The following is a 12835-nucleotide window of genomic DNA, read 5'->3' on the forward strand; positions in this document are numbered from 1 at the left end:
GAAATATGGACTTTAGTTAATAATAATATATCAGTATTAGTTCATTACTAGTGACAAATGTATCATAGTAATATAAGATATATATATGTATTTATGTATATATGTGTATATATATGTGTATGGACATATATATATGTCCACCCCTCATCTGTCAGTTTGTCATACTGTGGTGGCCTGTGGGTTGCTATGATGCTGGAAGCTATGCGACCAGTATTTCAAATACCAGCAGGGTGACCATGGTGGACAGGTTTCAGTGGAGCATCCAGACTGAGGAAGACTAGGAGGAAGGACCTGGCAGTCTACTTCTGAAAAAATTGGCAAGTGAAAACCTTAAGAGTAGCGGCAGAACATTGTCTGATATAGTGCTGGAAGATGAGCCCCTCAGGTTGGAAGGCACTCAAAATACAACTGGAGAAGAGCTGCCTCCTCAAAGTAGAAAACACCAAAAACCAAACCCAGTGCCATCCAGTTGATTCTGACTCATAGCGACCCTATAGGACAGAGTAGAACTGCACCATAGGGTTTCCAAGGAGCACCTCAAAGTAGTCGAGCTTAATGAAGTGGAGGGAGCTAGGCTTTTGGGACCTTCACTTGCTGATGTGACGTGACTCAAAATGAGAAAAAACAGCTGGAAACATCCGTTAATAATTAGAATGTGGAATGTATGAAGTACGAATCTAGGAAAATTAGTAGTTGTCAAAAATTAAATGGAACACTTGAAGATAGATATCCTCGGCATTAGTGAGCTGAAATGAACTGGTATTGGCCATTTTCGATTGGACAGTCATATTCTCTACTAAGCCGGGAATGACAAATTGGAGAGGAATGGCGTCACATTCATCATCTAAAAGAACATTTCAAGATCTGTCCTGAAGTACAACACTGTCAGTGTTAGGATAATATCTGTACGCCTATAAGAAAGACTAGTTAATATGACTATTATTCAAATTTACACACCAACCACTAAGGCCAAAGATGAATAAACTGAAAATTTTTACCAATTTCTGCAGTCTGAAATTGATGAAACATGCAATTAAGATGCATTGATAATTACTGGTGATTGGAATGCAAAGGACGGAAACAAACAAGAATCTGTAGTTAGAAAATATGGCCTTGGTGACAGAAATGATGCTGGAGGTCACATGATAGAATTTTGCAAGACCAATAACTTATTCATGGCAAATACCTTTTTTGAACAACATAAATGGTGATTATACACGTGGTCCTCGCCAGATGGAATACACAGGAATCAATTCAACTACATCTGTTTTAAGAGAAGATGGAAATGCTCAATATCATCAGTCAGAACAAGGTCAGGAACCGAATGTGGAACAGACCATCAATTACTCATATGCGTGTTCAAATCGAAGCTGAAGAAAATTAAAACAAGTCCTCGAGAGCCAAAGTATGACCTTGAGTATATCCTACCTGAATTTAGAGACCATCCTAAGAGTAGATTTGACACATTGAACATTAATGACTGAAGACCAGAGAAGTTGTGGGATGACATCAAGGACATCATACATGAAGAAAGCAAAATGTCATTAAAAAGACAGGAAAGAAAGGAAAGACCAAAATGGATGTCAGAAGAGACTCTGAAACTTGCTCTTAAATATAGACTAGCTCAAGTGAATGGAAGAAATGATGAAGTAAAAGAGCTGAACAGAAGATTTCAAAGAGTGTCTCAAGAAGACGAATCAAAGTATTATAATGAAATGTGCAAAGACCTGGAATTAGAGAAGAATGTCCATAAACACAAAAAATCATACCTAGGCACATCATATCCAAATCGTTAAAAATGTAAGTGGGAAAATCTTGAAAGTAGCAAAAGAGATGTTACATACAGAAGAACAGTAATACAAATAAAGAGGCAAAACACATCTATAGGCTAGAAATCAGATTAAAAAACCAAACCAAACCTGTAGACATCGAGTCAATTCCTACCCTATAGGACAGAGTAGAACTGCCCCATAGGGTTTCCAAGGAGCACATGGTGGATTCTAACTGCCTACCTTTTGGTTAGCAGTTGTAGCTCTTAACCACTACGCCACCATGGTTTCCAGAAATCAGATTAGTGTGTGCCTAAAACAGGGTGAAGTGGGGGTATGAATGACTGTGTAGAGGCACTAGGGATGTAGTGGAAATATTCTGTATCTTGATTTTAATCGTGGTTATAGAACTGCTTTCATTTGTCCAAACTCCATCTATATACTTAAAATGTGTGCATTTTATTGTAAATTTTTATCTCAATAATGTTGATTGAAAAAGAATTATGGGAGGCTTTAAGACCTGGAAATATGACTGTAAACTGATGTTAACTTAGTAAAGATAAAAGGGTACATTCTATTATCTTCAGATGACTATTTATTGTGCTTTCTTACCAATTAAGGTTTAAAAGAAACATGTAGCATTCTCATATTTGAATTTTTGAAATCATCCTTGATTCAGTAATTTCCTAATATTTCATGTTAAAGAAATGTCAGTTAAGTTTGGTGATGCTTAGACAGATTATATATACAAAGATGTTTATTGCAGTCATGTTTATAGTAACAAAACAATGGAAAGCAATCAATCTATAACCATCAGTGAATGTTTAAGTAAAGTATATGTTGATTATATAATACTACAAATTCTTTAAAAATCATGCATAAGTATTGCTCATGATATATTAAGTTAATATAATATTTAAAATAAAATAAAAACATTTATAAAGTTAGAGTACATGCCTGTTAAATATATGCAGAAAAAAAGAAAAAAATAGGAAGGATGTACACCAAAATATTAACATATTTTTTCCTCTGTGAAATGAGATTATTTTCTATATTTTTCTTATTGCAGTTTCTACAAGGAATATATATTTCTGTTATCATCAGAAAAAATACTTGTTTTAATATATAGATAACCTTTAAGAGGAATACAATCAGATATAATATGAAAGAATGGCATGAAACTATCATAATCTCAGGAAATCGAACTCTCCAAATGACTAAATAGTGTAAAAAATGATAAATATAAAAGAAGGCTTTAAAATTTGAGGGCCGTTGTTCATTGGAATGGTGGTTGCACAAGTTAATCTCTAATGTTCAATTCAACTCCAAAACTGAACCTTTGTTGCCAAATTTATGATATTATATATTATCATAGACATCTCCATTAAAATAAACTCATAGTTTACAAATAACTCCTTTATAAAATTACCTCTAGGTAGTTCATCTAATTTATGAATAAATACATTGCAACTTTTTTTATTTTGTACATTTTTACAGAGCAAATTAGATTCCCATTCGATAGTTTGTTTATAAACTGTTTCATGACCTTGACTTCGTTCCCCACAATGTGTCAGCACTCTCCCCATTTCCACCCTGGGTTCCCCATTTCCTTTCATCCTGATTTTCTACTCCTTCCTGTCTTTCCATTTTTGATTTTGGGCAAATAATGTCCTTTTGATCTCTTATAATTGATTGTTCTAAGAAGCATGTTCCTCTTGGGTATTATTGTTTATTTTATGGGCTTGTCTGTTGTTTGGCTGGAAGGTGGTCACCAGAAATGGCTTCAGTTCCAGGTCAGAAGGGTATCTTATGACCATAGTCTTGGGAGTTCCTCCATTCTCTGTGAGACCAGTAAGTTTGTGAATTTGATTTTTTATTCTACATTTTTCCCCTCTCTTTCTGGAATCCTCTGTTGTAATCCCAGTCAGAGTGGTCCGTAGTGGTAGCTGGGCACCATCTAGTTCTTCTGGTCTCAGAGTCATGTAGGATGTGGTTCATGTGGTCTATTAGTCCTTTGGACTAATTGCTCCCTTTAGTCTTTGGGTTTTTTTACTCTCCTTTGCTCTGGACTGAAATAAACCAATAATTGTATCTTAGATGGACCCTCGCAAGCTTTTAAGACCCCATATGCTACTCACCAAAGTAGGATGTTGAACATTATCTTTAAGAACTATGTAGTGTCAGTTGACATAGATATCCCCCAAGCCTATGGTCCATTGCCTTCGAGCCTGGTAACTTCATCCCATAAGGTGTTCAGTTATGTCTAAGAAGTTTCCCTGACTGTGCCACTTGGGTGCTCTATTGTCTATATTAATATATGAGGAGCACTTACAGTCATTTATTTAGACATTTCCACCACCAAACCTGTATCTGCCAGTGGATGTGCTCTCTTACACCCTCCCTCACCTCTTGGCATATCTATTTATCTGTGTATCCATTCATAATTTATTGTTCATTAATACTATTGTTGCAGGATTGTCTGTGCTATAGTAGTTACTGTAAAAAACCGAACCCGCTGCCATCGAGTCAGTTCTGACTTGACCCTAGTTACTGTAGTTGTCCTTTATTCCTTCCCCTTTTCTCTGTATCCTCTCTTGCCTTAGTCATGTTGTGCTGATTTCTCCCATATTGTGTATTGCCTTTCCCTTCACCAATATTAACATGTGCTTACTATCTATTTGGTAATTTTCCCTCCCTCCCCATCCTATCCCTGATAACCATCAAAGACATTTTTTTTTTCCCCATGTGTAAACCTTTTGTTACTTTATAATAGCAGTCTCATACAGTGTTTGTCCTTTTGGAATTGACTAATTTCATCCAGAATAATGTCCCCCAAATTCATCCATGTTGTGAGATGTTTTGTAGATTCATCATTATTGTTTATTCCATTGTGTATATGTACCATAGTTTGTTAATCCATTTATCTATTAATGAGTATTTCAATTTCTTCTACCTTTTTGCTGTTGTGAATAATGCTTCAATGAACATGGATGTGCATATATCTATTCATGTCATGGCTCTTATTTCTTTAGGGTATATACCTGGGAGTGGGATTGCTGGATCATGTGATACTTCTATTTCTAGCTTTTTGAGGAAGCACCATACCATTTTCCATAGTGGTGTACCATTTTTACATTCCCACCAGCAATGTATAAAAGTTCCAGCCTACCTACAACATCAACAACATTTGGTATTTTTTGTTTTTTTGATTAGTGCCAGTAATGTCTGGGTGAGATGGTGTTATGGATTGAATTGTGTCCCCTGAAAGTGTGTCAGCTTGGCTAGGCAATGATTTGCAGTACTGTGTGATTATTCACCATTTTGTCATCTGATGTGATTTTCCTATGTGTTGTAAATCCAACCTCTATGATGTTAATGAGGCAGGATTAGAGACAGTTATGTTAATGGGACAGGACTCAATCTACACGATTAAATTGTATCTTGAGTCAATCTCTTTTGAGATATAAAAGAGAGAAGTGAGCAGAGAGACATGGGGACCTCATTACCACAGCAAGAAGAGCCAGGAGCACATGTCCTTTGGACCTGAGCTCCTTGTGCTGAAAAAGTCCTAGACCTGGGGAAGATTGATGACGAGGACCTTGCCCAGAGCCAACAGACAGAGAAAGACTTCCTCTGTAGCTGGCACCCTGAATTTGGACTTCTAGCTTCCTAGACTGTGAGAGAATAAACTTCGGTTTGTAGAGGCCATCCACTTGTGGTATTTCTGTTACAGCAGCACTAGATAACTAAGACAGATGGTATCTCATTGTAGTTTGATTTGCATCTCTCTACTTACTAATAATTGTGAGCATTTCTTCATATATTTGTTAGCAGCCTGAAGTGTCATTCATATCCTTTGCTGATATTTTAATTGGATTATTTGTCTTTTTTTTGTTGAAGTATTGAAGTTTTCTATAAATTTTAGAGATTACACCCTTGTCAGATATGTCATAGCCCAATTTTTTTTTTCCCAATCTGTAGGTTCTTTTTATAATATTTTAGAAAAGTCTTTTGAGCATAAGTGTTTAATCTAGTTCATCTTCTTTTGTGTATGCAGTTTTAGTTATGTTTGATATTCTATGTATGCCATGTATTAGGGCCCCTAGCATTGTCCTTTTTGTTTCTTCCATGATTCTTGTAGCTTTGGGTCTTATATTTAGGTCTTTGATCCATTTTGAGTTAGTTTTTGTGTATAGTGTGAGGTATGGGCCCTGCTTCATTTTTCTACAGATAGATAGCCAATTTTACCAGCACCATTTATTGAGCAGACTGTCTCTTCCCCATTCAAAAGATTTGATTCTTTGTCGAAGATCAACTGTCCATAGATTGATGGATTTACATCTGGGTTCTCAGTTCTGTTCCATTGGTCGATGTGTCTGTTGTACCAGTACCAGGCTGTTTTGACTACCGTGGCTGTATAGTAGGTTCTAAGATCAGGTAGTGTGAGGCCTCTTACTTTGTTCTTCTTTAGTAAAGCTTTACTTATTTGGGGCCTCTTTCCCTTCCATATAGTGTTAGTAATTAGTTTTTCCATCTCATTGAAGAATACTCTTGCGATTTGGACTGGATTGCATTATGTTTATATATCGCTTTGGGTAGCTTAGCTCCTCTGTTCCATGTTACTCCTCTTTCTCTGTTTTCATTCACTTTTTCCTTCCAATTGGTGTTTGATTCAGTTCTTAGACCTTTTTTGATGTTCAGGGTTCTGAGATTGTTATATATTTCTGTTTTGTTTTTTTTTTTTGGTCTTTGGTGCAGAGGGACTTTATAGTGCGTGTGACTAAGCCGCCATCTTGGCTGTGCCTGTGCAACTTTTTCTTGACTGACATGTGTAAGTTACTTTGAAGATCAAGTTTGCAACTGTACTTTGCTCTGTGATATTTTTAAGTGCCCTTTGGTCAAAAGGAATAAAGTCCGACCTAGCATAAAGAAACTGGTTCTTTTAGTTGCGAATCCTAATTACCTGAATAGAATTCCTAAAATCCTGTACTGAATAACTTTATGTTTCTTATAATTATATACTCTACTGTTAGATATGGGTCTTGCAGTGTCTTTCTGTAAGCTTCTGGTGTCAGTATTTGGCTGTGCCATCTCAGACTGCCCTTACTCTGATTGCCTGATCAACTTCAACCTTACTTAGCCAGTGACTATAATTTGAGAAGAAGTTGGTTTATTAGTCAACTAGCTGTTCCTCATAAATCTTGCCATCTGTCTTATTCTTTTCATGTATTTATCTCCCTCTCTCTTCCTTGTTCATTCTCTCAGTCATTTTAGTTTAATTTTTTAAATCTATGCTCTATTAATTTATTTATTTACTTATTTTGGGCTGAGGTTGGTGTGACAAGAGAGATTCTTCAATTAAATGTTATTTACTCTGAAGTTAGGGAACAACAAATTGTCATTTACTCTGACTTTAGGAGTAAGACAAATTCATAGTTACTCACTCTGAATTTAGGGCATGAGATAAAAATTGTAATGATTAAGGGAAGAGTTATCAAAGAATTTTAAAACAACATTTTATATCAAAGTGACAAGTTTATTATTAAAATTTAGAAATGGTGAAATATATAAAAAATAAAAAACACCCATAGTTGCTTCCACTTTGAGAATATTATTAATAGTTTGGGGCACTATCTCTCACTAGAAAAGGAGTTTTAATTCAATATTTATTCTTGTATGTAGAATAAAACAAAACTCCTAGGAGAAAGTATGAAAATGAATTATTATTGACTAGACATTTAAATCCACAATTATCAATTTTTTTTTACTGTTATGAAGGATGAGACTTATCAAATATTTACAAGCAACTACGCGATGAAATTAAGTATGCATATTATGAGATAATTTTTTTTTGCAAGTTAATTTCCAAAAGTTTATAAAAAATGCTTTTTTGGATTGTTATGTTTGTATTAGTTATTATTAGTTTATCTTATTTTGGTTTACTATAAGTTGGTAATTTGCATGCAGTAATATTTATTTCCAAACCAAATCATGTATACATTTACTATTGCATTTTAATAAATCTTATAATTTATCATAGGAAAATATGAATTTAGAATAAATAAAAATTTGAAATATTCGATGAAGGAAAAAATTGTGAAAACTGATTTCAGAGCTTTATAGAGGAAGTACGTGTCATGTTGTCATGTATAGTACAGCCAAGTAGTCCTTAAGGTTTACAGTTAAGTTAATTACAGTTTTTCAAGTTGAGTATTTTGTTCCCGCTCAGAAGTGTGTTAACAGTTGCCAATTTTATGTCACCATATGGTCTAGTTTAGAAAGAGATGTTTCTCTTTTACTTTTAAAATTAGTTTTGGCTTGTGGGAATAGAATTTGAATTTCAGTAATCTCAAACAAGTTTTCAATGTAAATAATATTCTTATATAATTTTAGAGAAAGTTATGGGTGTTATGTTCTTTGAAAGTGTTCAGTGTCTGTGGATTCTAAAGAGAAAAATTTAAAAAGAGAAAAATAACATTAGACAAATTACAATATAATATTTTAGATCCTAAAGTAATTTTTGAATTAAAAAATGTAATCATATATAGAAAAAGAGTAGAGACAGTATAGATGTGTAGTTTAAAGAACAATAAAGTGAGCTCCTGTGCCTAAATAAAGAGTATTGACAGAGTCTTTGAACCACCCCAAATATCCCTCCCAAAGGCCTTCCTTTTTCTCTCCCTATCCACAGGTGATCATTCTTCTGATTTTTGTGTTAATCATTTCATTACATTTCCTTTTATTTGTAGATTTATCAAATATGCATACTTCAGCATTACATGTTTTTGACATTTGTATAAATGTAATTGTATTCTATGCATTTTTCTGTCATTAATAAGCATTAGATGATAAACATGAGGATAATATGGTGGAGACATGGAATTTTCTAGAATATTACTAAACGTTAAGAGTGCTATGTGGAGTTTTGGTATTGTATGCACTTAAGAACCATGACCACCACGTGTCTGTAATGGTTGTACTGTGGTGGCTTGTATGTTGTAGTGATGCTGGAAGCCTTGCCACTGGTATTTCAAATACCAGCAGGGTCACCCTTGGTGGACAGGTTTCACCTGATCTCCCAGACTAACACAGACTAGGAAGAAGGACGTGGCAGTCTACTTCTGAAAAAATTGGGAAGTGAAAAACTTATGAATAGCGGTGGAATATTGTCTGATATAGTGCCGGAAGATGAGCCCCTCAGGTTGGAAGGCACTTAAAATACGACTGAGGAAGAGCTGCCTCCTCAAAGTAGAGTTGACCTTAATGACATGGATGGAGTCAAGCTTTCGGGACTGTCATTTGCTGATGTGACATGACTCAAAATGAGAAGAAACAGCTGAAAACATCCATTAGTAATCAGAAAGTGGAATGTACGAAGTATGAATCTAGGAAAATCAGGAGTTGTCAAAGATGAAATGGAACACTTGAAGGTAGATATCCTCGGCATTAGTGAGCCGAAATGGATTAGTATTGGCCATTTTGAATCAATCATATGGTCTCCTATGCCAGGAATGACAAATTGAAGAGAAACGGTGTCACATTCATCATCAAAAAGAACATTTCAAGATCTGTCCTGAAGTACAATGCTGTCAGTGATAGGATAATATCCATGTCCCTATGAGGAAGACCAGTTAATACGACTGTTATTCAAATTTATGCACCAACCCCTAAAGCCAAGGATGAAGAAATTGAAGATTTTTACCAACTTCTGCAGTCTGAAATTGATCAAACGTGCAATCAAGATGCATTGATAATTACTGGCGATTGGAATGCAAAAGTTGGAAACTAAGAAGAAGGATTGGTAGTTGGAAAATATAGCCTTGGTGATAGAAACGACGATGGATGGACAGCCCATGATAAAATTTTGCAAGTCCAACGACTTCTTCATTGCAAATACTTCTTTTGCAACAACATAAACAGTGACTACACACGTGGACCTCACCAGATGGAATATGCAGGAATCAAATTAACTACATCTGTGGATAGAGTGACGATGGAAAAGTCCAATATCATCAGTCAAAACAAGACTGAGGGATGACTGTGGAACAGACAATCACTTGCTCCTATGCAAGTTCAAGTTGAAGTTGAAGAAAATTAGAACAAGTCCACAAGAGCCAAAATATGACCTTGAGTATATCCCACCTGAATTCACAGACCATCTGAAGAATAGATTTGATGCCTTGAACTCTAACAACTGAAGACCAGATGAGTTGTGGAATGACACCAAGGACATCATACATGAAGAAAGCAAGAGGTCATTAAAAAGACAGGAAAGAAAGAAAAGGCCAAAATGAATGTCAGAAGAGACTCTGAAACTTAGACTAGCTAAGGTGAAAGGAAGAAATGATGAAGTAAAAGAGTTGAACGAAAAGATTTCAAAGGGCAGCTCGAGAAGATGAAGTAAAGTATTATAATGAAACGTGCAAAGACCTGGAATTAGAAAACCAAAAGAGAAGGACACGATTGGTATTTCTTATGCTGAAAAAACTGAAGAAAAAATTCAAGCTTTGAGTTGCAATATTGAAGGATTCTATGGAGACAAAATTAAATGACGCAGAAGCATCAAAAGAAGATGGAAGGAATACGCAGAGTCACTGGACCAAAAAGAATTGGTTGATGTTCAACCATTTCAGGAGGTAGCATATGATCAAGAACTGATGTTATTGAAGGAAGGAATCCAAGCTGCACTGAATGCACTGATGAAACACAAAGCTCCAGGAATTGATGGAATACCAACTGAGATGTTTCAATAAAGGGATGCAGCACTGGAAGTGCCCATTCATCTATGACAAGAAATTTGGAAGAGAGCTACCTGGGGAACCGACTGGAAGAGATCCATATTTTTTCCCATTCCAAAGAAAGTTGATCCAACAGAATGCGTAAATTATTGAACAATGTCATTAATATCACACACAAGTAAAATTTTTCTGAAGATCATTCAAAAGTGGTTGCAGCAGTACATTGACAGGGAACTGCCAGAAATTCAAGCCAGATTCAGAAGAGGACTTAGAACCAAGGATGTCATTGTTGATGTCAGATGGATCCTGGCTGAAAGAGAATACTAGAAAGATGTTTACCTGTGTTTTATTGACTATGCAAAGGCATTCGATTGTGTGGATCATAACACATTATGTATAACATCGCAAAGAACGGGAATTCCAGAACACTTACTTGTGCTCATGAGGAACCTGTACATAGACCAAGAGGCAGTCTTTCAAACAGAACAAGGGGATACTGCATGGTTTAAAGTCAAGAAAGGCGTGTATCTGGGTTGTATCCTTTCACCATAATTATTCATTCTGCATGCTGAGCAAATAATCCGAGAAGCTGGACTCTATGAAGAAGAATGGGGCATCAGTATTGGAGGAAGACTCATTAACAACCTACAGTATGCGGAGGATACAGTCGTGCTTGCTGAAAGTGAAGAAGACGCGAAGCACTTACTGATGAAGATCAAAGACCACAGCCTTCAGTATGGATTACACCTTAACGTAGAGAAAACAAAAATCCTCACAACTAGACCAATAAGCAACATCATGATAAATGGAGAAAAGATTGAGGTTGTCAAGGATTTCATTTTACTTGAATCAACAATCAATGCCCATGGAAGTAGCAGTCAAAAAATCAAATGATGCATTGCATTGGGCAAATCTGCTTCAAAGTATCTCTTTGAAGTGTTAAAAGCAAAGATGTCACTTTAAGGACTAAGCTGTGCCTGACCCAAGCCATGATGTTTTCAGTCACCTCATGTGCATGTGAAAGCTGGAAAATGAATAAGGGAGACCTAAGAAGAATTGGTGCCTTTCAATTATATTGTTGGTGAAGAATATTGAATATACCATGGACTGCTAGAAGAATGAACAAAGCTGCCTTGGCAGAATGCTCCTTAGAAGCAAGGATGGCAATATTTTGTCTCACATACTTTGGACATGTTATCAGGAGGAATCAGGCCCTGGAGAAGGACATAGTTCTTGGTAAAGTAGAGGGTCAGTGAAAAAAAGTAAGACCTTAATGAGATGGATTTGAACAGTGGCTGCAAAAATGTGCTCAAGCATGGCAAAGACTGTGAGGATGGTGCAGGATCGGGCAGGGTTTCGTTCTGTTGTACATAGGGTCGCTATGCCTTGGAACCATCTCAATGACACCTAACAACAACAACAACGACAAGCATGAACGTGACACAGACTTTATCGTCTGAGCCTCTCTTTTGTTTTGCCAAATCAAGTAAGATCCTTGCTTCACAAATCTTTTTGTAAGTAAAGTGGGGTTTATTTGATGGAGAATGGAAATCATGTTTATTGTTGCTACATTTAAAAAATAATTGGTAAGCGTTATTTCTCTGCCAATACCACAAACTTTATGCAATGTTTATTCTCATGTCTTACTTCCAGGTATTGAATGTTTTCCTAGAATTTATTAAGGTGTATATTTTTGTAATTTGTTCCTTAGTCATTTTGTTTATGGAGCAACTACATAAACTAATAAACCAGCCCTTTTGGATTTTCCTCTTTCACTTACAATCCTATAATTTTTGTTTGTTTCTTGCTTTTTATTTCTCTTTATTTTGTAACAGTCTTTACAAAATGCTGCTTATTAGTATTTTGTGTGCCACCTGAGATCTGCTTATATCTGCTGAATATTGGCTTTCTCTCTTCTGCTGCCTCTTTTATTCCCTGTGGGTATTAAAAACAAAAACAAAAAAACAGTTCCTGTTGAGTCGACTCCGACTCATGGCAACCCCATGTGTGTCAGAGTAGAACTGTGCTCTGTGGAGTTTTCAATGGCTGATGTTTTGAAAGTAGATTGCCAGGACTTTATTCTTATGTGCCTCTGGGTGGACTGGCACTTTCAGCCTTTGGGTTTGCTGCTGAGCCCATTAACCATTTGTACTACCCAGGAAGAGTTTGTGAATTTTCTTCCCCATTTATAAAAGGAAAAGAAGGGTAGTGAGTTTCACATGTTGAACGATTTGCGTGAAATCTAAACGGTTCAGAAGTGAATTTTCTATAGTAAAAATAGCAATGAATTATCAATACTAGTTGTTATTATTTTTTATTTATTATTTA

At 35.8% G+C, this 12835-nt stretch overlaps 1 protein-coding gene across 1 annotated transcript in view; it reads left to right on the plus strand.

Moving 5' to 3' along the window:
* Positions 1 to 12835, plus strand: part of SPAG16 (sperm associated antigen 16) — a 999944-nt gene that overhangs the window by 74119 nt on the left and 912990 nt on the right. The gene's annotated exons all lie outside the window — the stretch shown is intronic.

The sequence above is a fragment of the Trichechus manatus genome, unplaced genomic scaffold (assembly GCF_000243295.1).
Source record: "Trichechus manatus latirostris isolate Lorelei unplaced genomic scaffold, TriManLat1.0 scaffold00041, whole genome shotgun sequence".
Taxonomy (NCBI): Eukaryota; Metazoa; Chordata; class Mammalia; order Sirenia; family Trichechidae; genus Trichechus; species Trichechus manatus.